The 18,589-nt window shown below is 38.9% G+C and overlaps 1 protein-coding gene across 1 annotated transcript in view; it reads left to right on the plus strand.

Moving 5' to 3' along the window:
• Positions 1–18,589, plus strand: part of NALF1 (NALCN channel auxiliary factor 1) — a 442,681-nt gene that overhangs the window by 12,752 nt on the left and 411,340 nt on the right. The gene's annotated exons all lie outside the window — the stretch shown is intronic.

The following is an 18,589-nucleotide window of genomic DNA, read 5'->3' on the forward strand; positions in this document are numbered from 1 at the left end:
CGTTCCCTTGAATCTATAATCAAAATTTAATTTGTATCTGTTATATATTTACTTAGGAAACAAATTTTAATGTTGATTTTCATTTTCTAGGAAAGGTTTTGAACAACTAATATATATTAAAGTAAATAAGAAATGGTAATTAAATTATATCCCTGATTACTACGCTGGAGAAATTGAGTTTTAAATATGAAACTACAAATGCACAACCTTTATCAATGTGTAATTACAATTATCTTCCCTAAATAAGAATTGTAAGCTAAGCCTTGCTAATATATTCATATGAGTGATTGACTGACTTACCAGCCTTCTGTTGTTTTTATTTTACTTAAAACTAAAAACAAGAGAAGTAGATAATCAAAATAGATAATCGAAGCTATATGTCTTATGTAGGGCTATCTTTGAAAAACACTCAGAAACTTTAGCTGGCCCAAAGTGCTTCAGACAGACTGGTGACTGAGGGTGGTTACAGGAAACACACAATATGTTTGTTGCAGCAGCTCCACAGGCTGCCAGCCTGTCTCCAATCACAACACAAAGTGCTGTTTATAACCTAGGAAGCATCACACACTTTAGGTAGGGTTGCAGTAATTCTCTTCCACAAAACCTGGACAAAAGCATATGGAATTGGGCTGAGCGGATTATCAACAATACCCCCCCCCCATTTTGACATTTAACATTGTTCTATTGCACATTTCAGTTTCATCATCATCATCATCCTCATCATCCTCATCATCCTCATCATCCTAATCAAATCAGCATCTAGAAAGAAATCAGTAATTGTTCTGAATCAAGACCCTAATTAATTAATGAAAGTTCACCTAACCTTGCCCCGCTTCCCTCAAGGACTTCAACAGTTGGCAGACAGGCAAACCCAAAACAAAACAAAATCAAGAGGTGAGATTTTTCTCTAGTACTGTGAAGAAATGTTAGCAAGGATGGGAAGGGACATCTCTGCCGGCTGAGTTTTGACCACGGGGTCCTAACAGGAATAGAAAACAAGGCAGCATTTTTCTTTCCATACACCAGTGCACCTCTTCCTCATGGACTTCCCCTTTTCTGATTTATGTTTTGGAGAGATTGGCTCTAGTATTCCTATCTAGGTGCTGAATGACAAAAACAGCAACCTCTTTGTCCTTTCCTGACAAGCAAAATAGAACAGCCTGAAGCTGCCGAAGAACAACAAGAAAAGATAGTATCAAGGTTTCACTAGCAGGACTCTTCCACTTTGTAGGTGAGAGAAGGAAGAGAGAAAGACTTGTGGAAGGGAAACCTGGTGTTACACTTTCACCTCCTCCGCTTCCTTAAGCAGAGAGAAGGGTCAGATAAGGGAGGGCTTGTCCCAGGATTGAGACAAGGCAAAGCCTTATCTGACCCTTCCCACTGTTGCACTTGTTACGTAAGCACTGTGCGGCAACGTGCGGATGCTGCGCGGCGCTTATGTAACAATGACGGCACCAATTGTTACGCAGCCATTACGTTCTAGGGTTACAGACCGTGCGGCTGCAGTGCGGTCCCTAACCCTAGAAGCGGCCCTGCTACGTCACTTATTGGCGGTATGTACCGAGCCTTAGTTACTTTTTAACTGTGGCTTTTAATATGTTTTAGCTATGTGTTCATATGCATTGGTTTTGAGTTTTGTAAGTTGCCTTGAATCCCGTTTCTGGATAAAAGGTGGAATATAAATAAATACCATCATTTTCATCATTAACAAGTGTGTGTGTGGTGATGGTGGGTTGTATTTCAGCTTCTGTTGATGCTGCATTTATTATGGCAACCTTACCTGAGAATTGTGAAAATGTATTAAATGAAAATTTTAGATAGGAACAGTGATGAATACCTCAGCTTGATAAAACATTATCTCAAAAAAGACTCATGTGCAATACTAACATATGAATTTCATTAACTTTTATTGTTCAGTTCTTTTATTTTAAAAAAATTGAGAAAGGAAGTCATTCTAGATTAAATTGTATCTCAGTTCATCTTGAACGAGGATAAAACAATCTTAGTAAAGTATAGAAGATGACTTAAATCCTAGAGTTGTTTCCAGTGATTGCACAGGTGGAAGGCAGCTTGGCCTTTCTCTTCCCCTTCAATGAACTGTAGCACTTTGTGTGTCCCCAACTGCTCTCCGGAGAGCTGAGGACTTCTGAGTTGAGAGGTTGTGCCATGTGGGTTTGCAATGGTGGGGCGGGGGGAAGAATTACTTGAAGGAGTTTCTGTTGAAACAAATCCCTTCTGCTTTATCTCAAGCAGTTGCCTTATTCTGCTACAGTACAACATATTCCCTACTGTTCAACATCTCATCCACAGAAAATAATGTTCTTATGAAATACTTTATTTCTTTGGTTTAAAGCTACCATAAATGTTAACTTCTTACTGGTGATTGTGGTATGCTTGCTTACTCCTTTTTCATGAAGTGGGACTTACTTTCATGTAAGGGAATGCATAGGATAGCAACTTGAACATGAGGAGCTTGTTTAGATCAGTGAGTTATTGTACTGTTAGTAAAAACAGGGAAAGATGTCAGTTTATCATGCATTTGTGAAATGAAAATCTAATGACAGGCCACACTGGTTGATACTATTCTGGGAATGTTGCCCCATAAACAAAACACTCCCAGTTGAAAGTGCCTGATTTTCTGATTCTCAATGATTGATAGTAACTGGTTAGAATGAATACTAGTCTTTCTCTTTGCTCTTTGCATAACCTTAATTCTTCCTTTTTAGTCTATTGATTTTGGGAGCATTTAATGACAAAACATGATATACCACATTTGTTAAAGATATCTTTGAGGTCACAAGAATGAATTTTTCTCTTTGAAAGACTGGTATAGCAAAAAGCAGAGAAACTCTTGCAAAGTAAAGTGGGTTATGTTATTAAAAGTAAGACAGAGCACCATACATATAAATAGATTTCTGTGTGTGCACTGATTTTGCAAGTGGTCTGTATAAATTGTATTCCTTGCCCTATTTCTCTTGTTCCATGTAAAAGGATTGGGAAACCAGTGACATCTGGATGTTTCTGAACAACAGTTCCTATCATTTCTTGCTGAAGGTTCCCTACCTGATGTAACATTTGATCTGAAGGATAAACATTACAAGGATATTTATCCAGATGTGTAATCATGTTAAGCATTTAGAAGCCAGCAGGGATCAAAGTCAAAATGGTGTCTCCTCTTAATAGCATATTTTAGCATCTTCCTTATTTAATTCCCCCTTTTACAAATAAGCTGCTCTTGCAGGGTATGCAAGTTACATGGTTCTTTTTCTCCCAGTTGTCAAAACAAAGTTGGCTGGAATAAAATTGTCAGATGGCGTGACATTAACAAACCCTTAGTATCCTTTCTGACAAGATGTCAGGCTAGCAAGCTAATTACTACACTTCAAACCCACAGTAAAGTACAGTATATGAAATCTAAAAGCAGCAAATAGTTTGGAGAACAGAAAAGCATTACATCTTAAAAGCAAGTAATTAACCTGCATCAAAGAAAATTCATGCTATCTAAAGTACAACAATAATTTCTTAAGAGTGATGTAGTAAGCTATTAACCAAAAAACTTGTGTGAAAGAAGGTCACAACAGGAAAGGCAAAAGGCTGTCAGAGCCCCCTCACAAATCAATACTGGTGTGTTCCTTCAAGTTGTTTCCAATTTAAGACAGCCCTAAGGCAAACCTATCATGGGTTTTTCTTGGCAAAATTTATTTAGAGGGAGTTTGCTTTCTTCAGAGGCTGAGAGAGTGGAACTTTCCCAAGGCAAACCAGTGGGTTTACGTGGTGGAGCAGAGAGTTGAATTCTGGTCTTCTGGAATCCTAGTTCAACATTCAAGCCATTACACCACACTGGTCTCCACAAATTAATATGATCTGCCAAGTTGGGAGATGGAGGATGGGCAGTGAAAATACTGCCCCCAGGAAAACCTTCCTTTTTCAACTGAATTCTCCGCAACAGAAAAGTTACTCCATTTTAATATAATATGTGTATGCATGTACATGCATGTACAGGGTTGTCTTGGGATCTAAGGTTACTCAGGACAGTCATGTTATTGAAGTTTAGAATACTCCCGAGGTTTCCTACAAGCCATTCTTTTTAATGCATCTGGGTGGCATTGGGAAGCTTCTAATGTCAAACTGGTAAGTAGGGATATAATGAAGTGTTTGACAGGTATTTGGGCAATACAATGCTTAGTTCCCACTGAGCCTTGGAATTCATGGGGTAATCTTGGGCCAGCCACTCTTCCTGACCTACTGAAAGGTTTCTTGGGCGTAAAGTAGTGGGAAGGAACTGGATATGATACTTTGAGTTCCCTTGGAGGCAAAGAGGGATATAAGTGTATTTAATAATCATTTGAGATGAGGACTGCAGTTGACTAGGTCCCTGTGATGCTTTCCAGATTGATTAAATGATATCAAGAAATATTTTGTTATATCCTCTATTCAAGTTCTTCCATCATATGGCAGGCAGTAACTCCCAGCATACACATCTGCCTTCAAAAGAATAATAATAATAATAATAATAATAATAATAATAAACTTTATTTATATCTTCTGCGTCTCCCTTCGGATCAAAGCGGAATTACAGCAGTAAAAACATCATAAAATACATAGTTAATACAACATACATCAATCAAAAATAAAAAGGGGAAGAGTTGTTACAGTATTGCTCACAGTCGTAAGAATCGAGTCATATTCAGATGTTCAAAATCAGATTAGAGGAGATCTGTTGGATAGGCCTGCTGAAGAGATCCATCTTCAATGCCCTTTTGATGGCTTCCAAAGAAGGTATAAGACGGATTTTGTGAATTTATCCATTCACAAAATGATTGGCACACTTGCCCCAAATATTTCTGCTTTGTCTCCAGTGAGCATCAGTTTATTAGACCTTATTCACCCTATCGCTTTCTCCCAGGGCTCTTAACACCTCATAAGGATCTGAGGAAAAAGAGAAATATATGTAGCCAAGCTGTGACTAACTCAGCCAGTGTAGTTTCAGCTCCAAACCCAAGCTGGAATCAGGTTGAAATGAATCATTCAAGAATCCAGTGTGACAGGCAGACAGATTCAAGAATCTGGGCCTTGGGCTATAGTAGCTGCAACTTGTCCAAGGAATTATCGTTGACAGTGGGTGAGAATATCTCAGTTTCTGATACTGTAGATCGAGGATGGGCAACCTCTTTCAGCCTGAGGGCTCAATTCAGTTTTAGAGAAATTCTTGGGTGCTGCATTCTGGTGACAAGCAGGGCTAAAGGTGTATTTCAGTATTATGAATAATTAAGCCTTAGGTGAGAATTAGAAAAAAGTATGTAAAAACTGGGTAAACCATCAAATGAAGGTGTTCATGGTTGTGGCCATCTGCTGAAGACCGGAAGACCAGGCTAGGATCCCAAGAAGGCTGGATGTGGCTTCAAGTGCCCCATCCCTGTTGTAGATAAAGGGCTTCTGAATCAGCAGTGTGGTGACAGATCTCATCTTCAGAATGCCTTGCAAGCAAGAGACAGTCAGCTACCATGTTCTCCAGGAGGCTGGAGTTTTTGTGATGCTGTTCACTATCCAGAACAGTTCCTCTGAATGACAAGCATAGCTTGTTTCAAGTAATTGGTCAAAATTGTTTGTTGGAAGATACCAGCCGATCCTCACAAACCCAGATGCTCCTTTTTGGAAAATACTCTAGCCTCTGAAATGTTATTTATGTTTTTGTTGCAAAACCCAAGAAGTGAGCATGGAAGCATGGGTCCCTCTGGAACACCCTATCTCCCACCATCTGGACCATCTGCATTTCTTTTTCTAGCTAGTTAAACACAGTTTGGAAACTAAGCTCTGCTCCTGAGACTTTGACCTGCAAACCCTGCTTCTCTCCTTCTTTTTGAGCCTGTTCTCCTTCCCTTATGTTCTTGTGTTTTTAAATTGTAAACCCACACAATCAATGCACTGCACCTTGCCTTTGAGGTGCTACCAGTGTTATTGTTATCATCACCATTGCATCACATTTAAATAATGGTTTGAAAAGCACACATTGGTATTTTTTGAATCAAACAAGAATGTATACCATTATTACTTTGCAAATGTGTAGTTCTCCCTGGATGGCTGTTCCTCTCTCTAAGGGAATGGGCTGGCTGCCAATCTGAAGTGATGATATTTGTGGTGAATGGATCTGCACAGTCCTTGTTCAAGGACATCACTATAATTTGAGAGTAGAGTAGTGTCAGCACTGCACCACCCTCTTCCACTCACTTTAGCTGCAAAAATCACTGCAAGTTAAATTGTGTTCTCATATGCCTTCTTATGAAACCCTCCTGCTCTTTGGGTTTATATCTCAGAGGTATTATGATTCACAAGCTGGTTAAAATGAAGAGCCAAGGGCTGTCCCAACTGGCTTTTAAACAAAGACTAATCCATCTTTGATATGTATTTATCTAACACACATCTAATAGGTAGCATGTGTGCACAGCACAGCCATAAAAGGTAGCTGCTGAGTTATCACACAAAGTAAACCTAGACCAAAGAAGGCCTGTATTTTATCACTTCTGTTTCAAACATGTATCCAGATGGTGCCTTTTGTGCTAAAGGAGACTTTCCTGCTGCTGTCATTTGTGAGTGTAAGCTGGGTGTATCCTTATGCCCTTTGTACTTCAGCAAAGATTACTTTCTCCAGTTCAAGTCATAACTACCTCCTGGTATTTTTCCATCACTGTCTTGGCTGTTGTTTGCCTCACCTGCACCCTTGACTTGATGCACACCAGTGCCTTCACATAAACAAGTTCAGCAAACATATCTAGGAGGCTGATGGACAAGCAAACTCATGATTTATAAAGATATTTTGCATTTGAGTGCAAGAAATAAAAGGGGGCTGGCACTGGTGAATATGGCTACTGTAATAAAACTGAACTGATTAATCACTTCAACAATAAGTTCTGTTTGTAGCAATTAGTACAAAGAGCCTAGACCTGTTATTAAGGTGAGGTAGCTCTTTATCAGCAGACAGACCATTAGCAGTTTTGACTACAGTCAGCCCTCCATATCGAGATTTTTTAATAATGGATTCAAGCATTGATGGTTTGAAAATATACAAATATATATAAATATATAAAACCCAAAAACCAAACCTTGATTTTGCCATTTTATATAAGGGACACCATTTTACTCTGTCACTGAATTTAATGGGATGCAAGCATCCATGGATTTTGGTATCCACAGGGGTCCTGGAACCAAACCCCAGCAGATACCAAGGACCCACTGTACTTGCATGTATGTTTTTTCTTTCTTTTTTTACAAAACAACGAAAGCAAGAGACTTTGCATTAAAACAATCACCACAACTGTAATCTTTATCCTTTTCCTCCTCTTCTCCTTTCCTACATCCAGCTAAAGCTAGTTAACAACTTGAGTAGCATGAAAGGAATAGCAAACTGTGTGTGTGTAAGTCACTTTAAGTCACCTGTTGACTTATGGCAACCCCATGAATTGCATAGGATTTTCTTAATGATGATCATTTCATGCACTTCTGATGGATAATTCCTTAGGACACTCAGCTAAGTAGGAGTCTTGGTGGTCCAATTTTGCTAGACTGTTTCAGGGGGGTTCACTCCCCCTCCCCAGCCTAGTCTTAGAAGAATCTTGAGCCTCCCCTCCCCACAACCCTCATTCCGAGGTCTATGAGTTAGTAGATGGCAAGGAATTGGTTGGAGCACAGTGGTAAACCTGCAGTAGTTTGGATGCACAAATTTCTGGGCTGTGTTTCTGATATCTCCAAGGGCCCCTTCACATTACACAGTAATAGCACTAGCATCCTACCTTCATTGCTATGGGTCCATCCTAAGGAATCCAGGGGTTTGCAGTCTGGGGGGTGGTGGCACTGGAGCCCTTTGGCTGGAAATTGTAAATTTGTTGTTGTTGTTAATTGCCCTCAAGTCAAGCTTGACCCATGGTGACCCCATGGATGAGACATCTCCAAGATTCCTGTCCTCCACTGTTCTGCTTAGTTCCCGCAAACTCATACCCATGACCTTCCTAATCGAGTCCATCCATCTAGCATGTGATCGTCATCTTTTTCTACTTCCCTCCACCTTTCCTAGCATTATTGCTTTTTCCAGAGTCAAAATGCCCCTTTCTAAATCCCAGGCCTCAGGATTCCATAGGATGTTGCCACAGCGGATACCACTATGATGTGTTATCATAGTGATATAATTGTATAGTGTGAAAAGGGCCCTTTTAGGATTGGGAAAAGTTCCTGACTGAAACCCTGATGTGCCTGTGCCAGCCAGTTAATTGACAGTAATAGATGGACCCAGATCAAAAAGTGAGCAAAGCTAGAGTTGTCACAACCACATCCTACCCTTCATCTTCTTTTCTCTCTTTCTTTATCCCCTTTCTTTGGAGTTTATCACACGGGAGGAATTTCTCATAATTTCAAATGAAAAGAAAGTGGGGCCAGAACGCATTCATGTGAATTCACTGGTTCAGCGAATTTATATGAATTCAAATTGTGTTCGAACTGACTTCCCATTGCCCGAAAATAGCTTGCCATTGCCTGAAATTGCGTATGATCACCTCTCACACAATAACGTGAAACCCCATGATTGCGTTCGGACTGACTTCTCACTGCCCGAAATTGTGTGTGGTGGTCTATCACGCAATAACGTTAAACCCCATGATTGCATTCGGATTGCCATTGGATTATACTTCCAATTTCCCTTGTCTGATAATGTCCTTTCTCTCTTTCAACCTTCCTCCTGCACAGCAATTTTGTAGTGTTTTTAAGGAGAAGTCACAGCATGCAGGAAGAGGAGGAGGTCAGCCCTTCCTTTCCTAGTTGTAGGCTACTAAGGCTGCTGCAACCATAGCTCCATCCTATAAATGTTGGAATTTATAGCTTGTTGTGGCACCAGAGTTCTCTGACAGAGAAGACTAAAGATCTCACAAAACTACAAACCACTGAATTCCATGGCAGTTAAAGTGGTGTCAAACTACATTAATCCTCTGTGTAGATGCAGCCTAAGCCATCTTTCATGTGGTAGATTTTTTTTAAACGTTCAGTTGGCAATAAAAGATCCTGTTTTAAAAACTTAATTCCTGAACCATGAGGAAGCAAGAAAGGACTTTTATGATGGGAAGGCCCTGAAGGTTACATCTATCCTGTGTGAAGCAAGTTGTGTTATGAGATGAGCCAGTAGTCTGATTTCTGTAAGCAGCATCTTTTGTTCCTATGATAATGTTTAGCACTGTTCCATGAAAATCTTTATCTTATAATTTCTTCACAGGAAACCTCTGCTAAAAAACAAGAACAAACTTCCTTTGGCCCCTTCCTTTGGCAAATCTATGGAACCAAGGAAAAGCAGGCAAAAGGATGCAAACAGACAAAATATAATCAGGAAATCTGGCCTTACAGGCTTCGTGAAAGGCTCATATACTTCTACTAAATTATCATAAACCTAGGCTTTTTTTATTGGTGATTATTCTGAATTATCTGTTCTAAGCTGAATTATCAATTTACAGATAAAGCATATCTAGAATTTCTTCTGTTTGGGAGCACAGGAAAATACAAAAGTACTTGTAGATATAGAGTTTACTTAGAAAAATAAGCTAGGCAGAATATAAGATCTGACCTTCTTTATTGAATTTCTTCCATATCACTCTGCTTACTCAGTGGTTTTCTTGTCTTTTAGCTAAAAAGAATTGGAGAGAAAGGATTACTAGATACTACTAGGCTTATCTTCAAAATAGCCGCAATGTTGATAACCAAAAAAACTGAAGGAAAAGCATCATGGGAGAAAGTCAGTGTGGGAGTTGAGGTGGTATAGTAAATGTTGTTAGAATTGGCTGTGGTTCAAATCCTTGCTCAGCCAGAAACCTCATTGTGTGGGCTTGCATTAGAAACTGTATCTCAGTTTAACCTGTGAAGCATGTTTGTTTTGTGTGCATTATATATGCTATAGTTTTTAAGTCAGTAGATTTTAATCTTTTTAGGTCAAAGATCCCTTTGAAAATCTGATGAGAGTAATAGATTCCATCCCTAGAAAAACACATGTATTAATATATACACACAAAATTTTGTATACACGATATTTTATTGCATTGGAAATTGATTTGCTTCACATATGGACTTCCAACCATATAATTGCCATAGTGATTATAGAACTATGCTATACCATTATAGAATGAGAGAACATTTTCTCCTTTAATGCAAGAACTGGTATTTACATATAAGAAGTACTTCAAGGGATACCATTTCACGAGTTTTTCAAGATTCTAATATTCCTCTATCATTATAGTACTCAGTCATGTAGACCCCTTAGGAGGTTTTCTGTCTTCTGTGCTTTGTTAAACAAAACAAAATTGAGTTATCTGTAATTTTAAAAAATAATCTTTCTGTTTAGCTCTTGCTTTGCAGTCCATGGATAAGTCCTAATACAGAGCATCATGGCTTGCAGAGATTACCTTGAGCTGTACTCAGAACTGACCTTTTATTCCCGCTCTTTGTTTTCTTTTCTTTTCCTCTTTTATTACAGTTGGATCCTCAAAGGCCTCAGTTGAAAACAGGAGGTGATTGTGGCAGTTGACAAGTGGCAGGCCTGAAATCATTCGGCTTCATCACATAAAAGCTGCCTAGCTGCAGCCTGTTCCTTCATAGTTAAAGCAGTGTCTTGCACTTGCTAAGTAGGGCACATCCGCACATTTCTGCCTCAGTTGCTGTGCAAAACAGCATCTAAGCAGACTCCAGTCTTCTGAGTAAAAGAAGCACACAGGGTGTCTCATGCAGTTGCGATAAGGTATTGGCCTAAATCAGAGGTGGAAATGATGCAGCCCTTCAGATGTGGTTGAATGGCAACTTCCCAGGGTAAGGAATGCTAGGAAGTATAGTCCAATGACATCCGGAGGGGCTGCAGAATTTCTGCTCCTGACCTAATACAGTTACTAGTCTCAATTAGAGTAGATTCATTGAATCAGTAGAATTTACATAAGTGTAGACTTATATAATTGACTATTTAATGCACTGTACATAAGGTGCCATGAATGTTTTAAGTAGCATATGCATATACGTTTGTTAATGTAATAGGCATTAGCAAATCCAGTGTGACATTCCGTGTGGAAAATATTGTCTCAAAGGAATGCAAGTCCATCACCTTGCTGCTTTGCTGCTGTTTGTTGTCAAGAGTGAGAAGGCATGCTTTTTAAATGATTCTGCTTCTTCCTTGACTCCGTCAGCCACACTCATACTTTCTGAATGATGAACCATTCTTAAAGGAGCTCTTTCATTTTGCATCTACTGTCTTTTTCATCACCCCACTGTGACTTGTTTTGGTGACCAGTGAAATAGGGAGTACTGGCAAGTCCTGTAGTGAATGGCTGTGCACAAATGGACTGCCACACAAGTTTGTTTTTTGAAATGCCACGCATGGTTGCATTTAAAGTGGTTTTGTTTACTTGCATCGGACTGAATGTAAGAGGAGGTGACTAGTGAAGAGGTGCAGCATCTCTGGTGGTGATGTAAAACTCAGCTTCTACTTTCCACACTTCATGGAGGATTGGGACCAGTTTGTCCTGTCTGGATAGCAAACAGGATTGATTGATCATTACCCTTTCCTGCTGTGGTTTACTTGATTTCCCAGAACAAGGAATTCTTTATTTGAAAAACAGCAAAATAGTGACATAAAGGTTGGTCCAGAGATGGGTTGAACTGTAATATTTTGTGGCCAATCTTTGCTCCCACCTGAGTTCCAAATCCTCTCTACAAACTGGTATCAAAAAACTAGGGTTGGCCATCATGTACATGTTTCACTTATGAACTCTCCATTGTGCTTGACTATGATAAAGTTAAAAGAAGATAGTAATATCTAGTAATATCTTCATGTATAAATGTGTGTGCATTTATGCATTCAAAGGGTTTTAAATGTTAGTGGGAAATTTCCATCCTGTCTTTGTCAATTTCCAGGTACATATGCTTCCTGTTGTTGTAGTTAACTGCCTTCATTTCAATCTCGACCGTATGGATGGGACATCTCCAGCCCCCCTGTCCTCTGCTGCTCGGCCCAACTCCTATAAACTCCTACTCGTGGGCTCTTTAATAAAGTCCATCCATCTAGCATGTGGCCTTACTCTCTTTCTTCTTCCCTCCACCTTTTGTAACATTGGCGAGGTACATACCGCCATAAAGCGGTGTACCAGTGCCGATTTTAGGGTTACAGATCACGCGGCAATCGCATGGTCCCTAACCCTAGATACCAGCATTGTTACGTAAGTGCTGCACGGTGTCAGCACATTGCCGCACGGCACTTACATAACGAGCCAGTGGCGCAATTGTTATGCTGCCCCTGCAGCTTAAAAAGAACCAACTTTTTTGGGTTCTTTTTCCTGCGGAGGGAACCTGTGCAGTTTGGCGGCTGTGGCTTCCCTCTGGAGGAAAAAAGGCCGCTAGCAGGCCACCTTTTTCGGGCGGTCTGTCCCAGGGCAGAATTGTCTTTTCCAATGATTCATGCCTTCTCATGATGTGTCCAAAGTATGACATTCTAAGTCTTGGCATCTTGGCTTCTAGGAATATTTCTGACTTGATCTGCTCTAGGACCCATTTGGTTGTCCATTCTTCTCCAGCACCACATCTTAAATGAGTTATTTTTCCTTCTATCTTCTTTCTTGACTGTCCAGCTCTCACAGCCATACATAGTAATAGGGAATACAATGGTTTGTATGATTCTGATTTTTGTGCTGAGTTGTATGTCTTTTTAGGATCTTTTTTTAGTTCTTTCATGGCCACCCTCCCCATTCTTAATCTTCTTCTGATTTCCTGGCTGCAGTCCCCATTCTGATCAGTGAGAACTCTTACTATTTCTGTTTCCTCATTGTCTAGTTTGAATGTGTGTAAGTACTCTGTGGTCATTATTTTTGTTTTCTTTATGTTCAGCAGTAAGCCTGCCTTTGCACTTTCTTCTTTGATCTTCCTTAGTGGTTGTTCCAGGTCTGTGAGTTTCTCTGCTAGTATTATGGTGTCGTCAGCATATCTCAGAGTGAAGTTTAATTAGACTGACAGCAACACCACATTAATGACAAAACATGTGTAGTGCTTTATAAATAAAGGTTAATAATAATAATTAATAATAATAATAATAAATAGAGGATTATGATTTGCTGCATGTATTTTTATATATGCATATTTTCATGAAATATGCTTTTCTAGGATTCTGTATTCTGTTTGTGACAAATATACGTAGGTAGAGATTGTAATCAACTGATAATTCTACTTGCTGCTTCCCAGAAAACGAAACCCATACATTTTGCCTTTATTTCTGAGGCTGTGAAACTACTATCTATTAGCACTGATGATTTTTTTAAAATCGAGCCAGTTTTTTTTATTATAACTATTGTTGAGAAGTGTTTTTCAATTGGATGAGATAAAGCATAAGCCTCTGAATGGTTTGATGTATTTTTACAGCAGGAAAGTATTGTATGGCGCCAGCAAAAATATCTGTTGCCCAAAGATCAATTATCATCAAAGATTCTTACATGTCTGTTTCTGTTCTGTAAGAAGGTTTTTCTTGCCATCAGAAAGATGATTTGGAAGAGGTGTGGTATGTGTGTTTAAGATGTACATTCTTTCTCTCTCTCTCTCTCTCTCTCTCTCTCTCTCACACACACACACACACATCCACACACACACACACACAGATATATATCAAAATCAGCAGGCTCCTAAGAACTGAGAGTATATATGGAACTAGTTCTGGGATAACTGTGACATAAACAGACTATAGATTGGAGATGGAGCTTTGACTATCCTGCAGTAGATGCTAGGCCTTTATTGCTTTTGTGCAGAGAATCAAATCAAATTCTTAAATGAGAGTGGAGCCAGAAATTATGACAGATGTAGGACTGTTCTTGAAAATGGCAGCCCTACATTGAATTCTCCCTTCTGTGCGTATGTATGATTATAGAAAATGTTTTATTACCATAATTTGAGTTTCTCCGTCTAGTGCCAGCCATTAAAACAGAATGGTAGTTAGAGGACACCAGTGTACTGATGTCACAAGTCTGACAGATAATGGACTGGTGAAGGTGGGGCATGATGCAGGCTTGACATTTTTGTCAACAAATCCATATTCATTATGTCCAATTCTGAAATCAGAATAATAAAAAAATCTTGTTAAATATTTTCTCATCAATTTTCTTATGATTCCCTTCCCCGTCAATATTGTGAATGGGGATGGGGAAAGTTTTGTGGTGACTTGTTCTCCTTTCTCCATTTTCCCAATATTTTCTGGGTGCTTTTGAAACTCTAGGAATATTTTTAAAAATGCTTTCCTTTATTTTTCAAGTTGCTTTAGAGGTTTAATTTAAGATTAATGCCTCAGGCTATTGAGGATGTCTCAGCTTCTCCTACTTGTTCCAAAATCATGAGTCAGAGCCTTTACCAACTGCTCTGTTAGTGTCAGCTTCCAGCTCCCAACCGAAGATGGGAGCAGTTAGTCACTTATAAAAAATGCATGGGAATGGATGTGAATCCATATGTCACCAAGGAGATGTCAGGCAGGCATCTCTCTAGGTTCTAGTGCATCCAACCAAGACATTTGTAGCTTTCCAACTAGGGATGGTTTTGTCCTACATGAATTTGGTGTGGGTTTGTCTATATTAGCTGCTTCCATTCTTTTACAAACCTAGACCATATCTTAAATCCTCAACATATTTTTTTTCTCTCCCCCCTCTTTTGCTTAAAAAAAAAATCTTGCTGTGTATGTCCTCCTTTTTATATTTCTAACTAGGTCCTAGTGAAATCTGCAGACAAGCTGCAGGCTTGTGGGATCTACTTTGTTTTCAGAGTTTGAATAAGTAACTTCTCCAACATTCTTGCTTTGCAGTTCATAATGTTCCCTGCTTCTCAATTTAATAGCTCTCTATATTTACACTATAGTAGCTGTATAAAACAGTCTGTTCAAAATTTTTCAGTCTCATGTCATAACAGATAATATAATCTTTATTTAAAGGAACATTGTTCGAAGGAAATCCAAATGTTCTAGGGCCATATGACTGTGGAACCTGCAGATTTACTTGAGCTTTCCAAAGGTATACAGCTTTCAATAGGGGAAGCAGTTTCAAACAAGCAATTAAAAGAGCCTTTTGAACCATGACAGTTGCATGGAACCTTGTTTCCCCTTGATCATGGAAATTGGCTCAAAGGCAGTCAATGCAACAGCTATCATCTGCTAACTGAGAGGAAGATGGACTTCCCTGGTATCAGGATCACCCAGGAGAAATGATTAAGGGCAGCGATAAAACACACACACAAAGAATGAAGGGGAGTACAAGCAAGTCATGGCAACCATGATGAATGGCCAGATCCAAGTTTTATGCAGCATGTGATTTTTCAGGGGGGATATTTGATCTATGTTTTTTTTTAATTGATAGAACTTAAAGCACAAACTTAGGTTCACATGTGCTGTATTTACAGAGATTTCTGTAAAAGCATTTTAAGTCATTTGCCAGTGAAATTAATTCAATGCAGCTTGTAATATTTCAGGAGGAAAATTTAATCTTCTTTAAAACTGAAAGAATATGCAGAGATTTCCATAAGCAAGTTTGAGGTCACTTGCCAGTGAAATGAATTTCACTGGAGAATTAGAATGGAAATGCATGCATTTGTGAAGAGCCACATACCAGTGTTGAGGATCATGTAGCCCTCCTGAATGAGCCAATGCTGGGAGCTGCAGCATTGAAAATGTTTGTTTGTTTGTTTATTACTATTTCTATCTCACCTGTGTCCCAGTTTGGGACTCAAAGCAGCTTACAATTAAAAAAATTGTTAAAAATCCACAAGATATGGAAATTAAAACAAGATTAAACAATGAAATTTAAAAACAAAAACACAGATTAAAAATATATATCCTTAAACATGCTCTCACACACACCAGCACAACAATTAGCAATATCTGTTTGCAAATTAGCAACATTCTCTTATGATGCTGTGCCTGCAACTGAGAGCATAAGTCCCAGTCAAAAAAGAACATTGACTCTCTCACTCTCCTTATTATTCATTTGAAAGTATCTTCATTCCATTGTCAAAAGTCTGAGTGGTTGTTGGATTTCATAAAATCAAAGCATGATTCATATAATTACTGTATTATGATTAGCTTTATTAAAGGTCTGAAGATATTTTAAAGGTTTGTGACAAATGAAAAGAAAATGGAATGTGAAGAAATGGGTTTTCAGGCAGAACCTGCTACATTCAATATTTAAATGAACACAGTCATTGTTGGGCATCTTCTCACACAAGATTAGCTCTCAATGGAAGGGTTGTGTACTCTGACTTCACTAATTCACCTGATCCACAAAATAAGTGAAATTGGTATTCAGAGCTAATTCCGCTGAATAAACTGAGAGCCTTCTGTACCAGATGCCTTATTGTTGCATAAAAATCCAGAGGTTTGCCAGTTATTAAAATCAGTGGAGTCTCTTGTGTACATTTTCCATGTTGAAATGTAGCATGAGAAACTATAAACACCTCATTTAAGAACCACAGTGGGCTAATACAGAATTACTTGGCATTATGGCCTACTTTACACTGCCAGACATGTGTGTTGGATTGGTTTGCAGCTTGGGGTATAGCACTACGACCATAAATCAATCTGTACTATTAGTCTGAATCTGATACAACATCTTGGGTTGAGAATATATAAAGGTTAGTTGTGCTGTGTGAACTTTTTTCCTTTTTCCTTTTTGCATGTGATTAAAAAATACCCCTGTAGACATGACAGAGGAATAGCTCTGGATATTATTAATTTCCATGCTATCCAAATAATAATAATAAAAAATTCTAAAGTTAATATTTGGGCAATCATACATGCAGGATATAATGAATAATGAGATTTGGCACCTGACGCTGTTTAGCTGGAGAGATTTTCCCTGATGTCGTAAAAGCTGCTGGGCAGTGTGTCAGTGCAAGCTGTTCTCTACGGATGTCTAGGATCAAATGTGAGGTTCAGATTCCAGCATAACAAAAGATAAAAAAACAAGAACACTTTCTGTCACAGTCAGTTCCATATTATGAAAGAAAGAAAAATGTTGATGTTTAATCCAAGGAAGACAGCTGTGCTCTGAATGGGGAAAGCAGGTCTTTGTGGAAAAAAAGATTGTCAGTTTTGGAGAGTTGCACTCCTCTTGAAGAAGCAGATTCACAGCTAAGGATTCTCATGGACTCTGTTCTGAGTGTCAAAGTGTAAAAAGTAGTGGTGGTTAGGATTGTCTTTTACCAGTTTCGGGTAGTACATCAGTCGCAACCTCCTCTGGAGCAGAAAAACCATGCTTCAGTTACATGCACTAGTTCTGTTGTGGCCACTGTGGATAATTGGAATCCAAAGTGATTAAGACTTTGTACCAAGAATGATGGATGGAAGGAGGATTTTAGACTCAGAAGGCTAATAATTTTACTGAGAGCTCTTGGTGCCTACAATTCAATAAGAATTCTAAGATGTTAAGTTGCATGTTATTGTTGTTGTGTGCCTTCTAATTGTTTTCACCTTATGGTGACCCTAAAGCAAAACTATCACTGGTTTTTCTGTGGGTGAGAATGTGTGACTCTTTCAATATCACCCAGGGGGTGTCTATGACCAAGCAGAGAATCGAATCCTAATCTCCAGAATTGTAGTCTGATGCTTAAACTACTCCGCTGGCTCTCTATTGTACCCAACCTATTCATCAGGAATTCCCATTAACAGGCTTACTTTGAACAAATCAGATCTTGAAGTGAGGGAATCTTTATATTGTACTCATTTCCTTTTTGCAGGACTGGCACTAAAGACTCAACTCTGTGGTAGGAAAGTTATTCCCTTATCAGCTACTGCTAACAAAATCCTTCCTGCCAGTTGCTTCCTGTCTCTTGTCAAGTGGATGATGTGGAAGGAGTTTGCAAGGTAAACATTTCACACATTACTGTTTGGGCCCATTCATATTATACCATTATAGTCTTAATTGCCATTGTTCCATCCTGTAGAATACTGGCTTTGTAGTTTGGTGAAGTACTGGAGCACTCTGGTTGGGAATGCTAAATGGCCCTCTCTAAACTGCCAGTCCCAGGATTCCATTGGATGGAACCATGGCAGTTCAAGTGGAATCAGATTGTTATAACTGCATAGTGTGAATGAGCCCTCAGTCATTTCCCCCCTTTTTGTAGTCAGTTATCTTTCTCAGTTCTCACAGCCAACTTACATCTTGCTTCTCTCTCATCCCCAGGCCATTCACCTGTAGGAGAAAAACATTAGCACCCTTCCTTCATTCAATAAAATTCTCTGTGGAATGGAAGATTAAAGTGAATGATTTGGCAACTATTGACAGCTTGTCCATGTATATAGCAGGGGAAACAACCCAACAATATGAAAAAATGGGGGGGGGGGGAATAGGAAAATGTTGGCAAGAGTGATGTTAAGACAGCTATGATGATTCGGTAATGTTTATTTGATGTCATTTGATGTTGTTTTATTGTAAAATTAATAAAAATTTATGATACAGAATAAAATTCTCTGTGTAGAAATGTGAACAGCATAACATCCATACTGGATTGTTGTTTTGTGCGTTCTCTGTTTGGCTACCTTTGAAGAGGGTTTGGAAACTCCAGC

Source organism: Sceloporus undulatus, chromosome 3, assembly GCF_019175285.1.
Source record: "Sceloporus undulatus isolate JIND9_A2432 ecotype Alabama chromosome 3, SceUnd_v1.1, whole genome shotgun sequence".
Lineage (NCBI taxonomy): Eukaryota > Metazoa > Chordata > Lepidosauria > Squamata > Phrynosomatidae > Sceloporus > Sceloporus undulatus.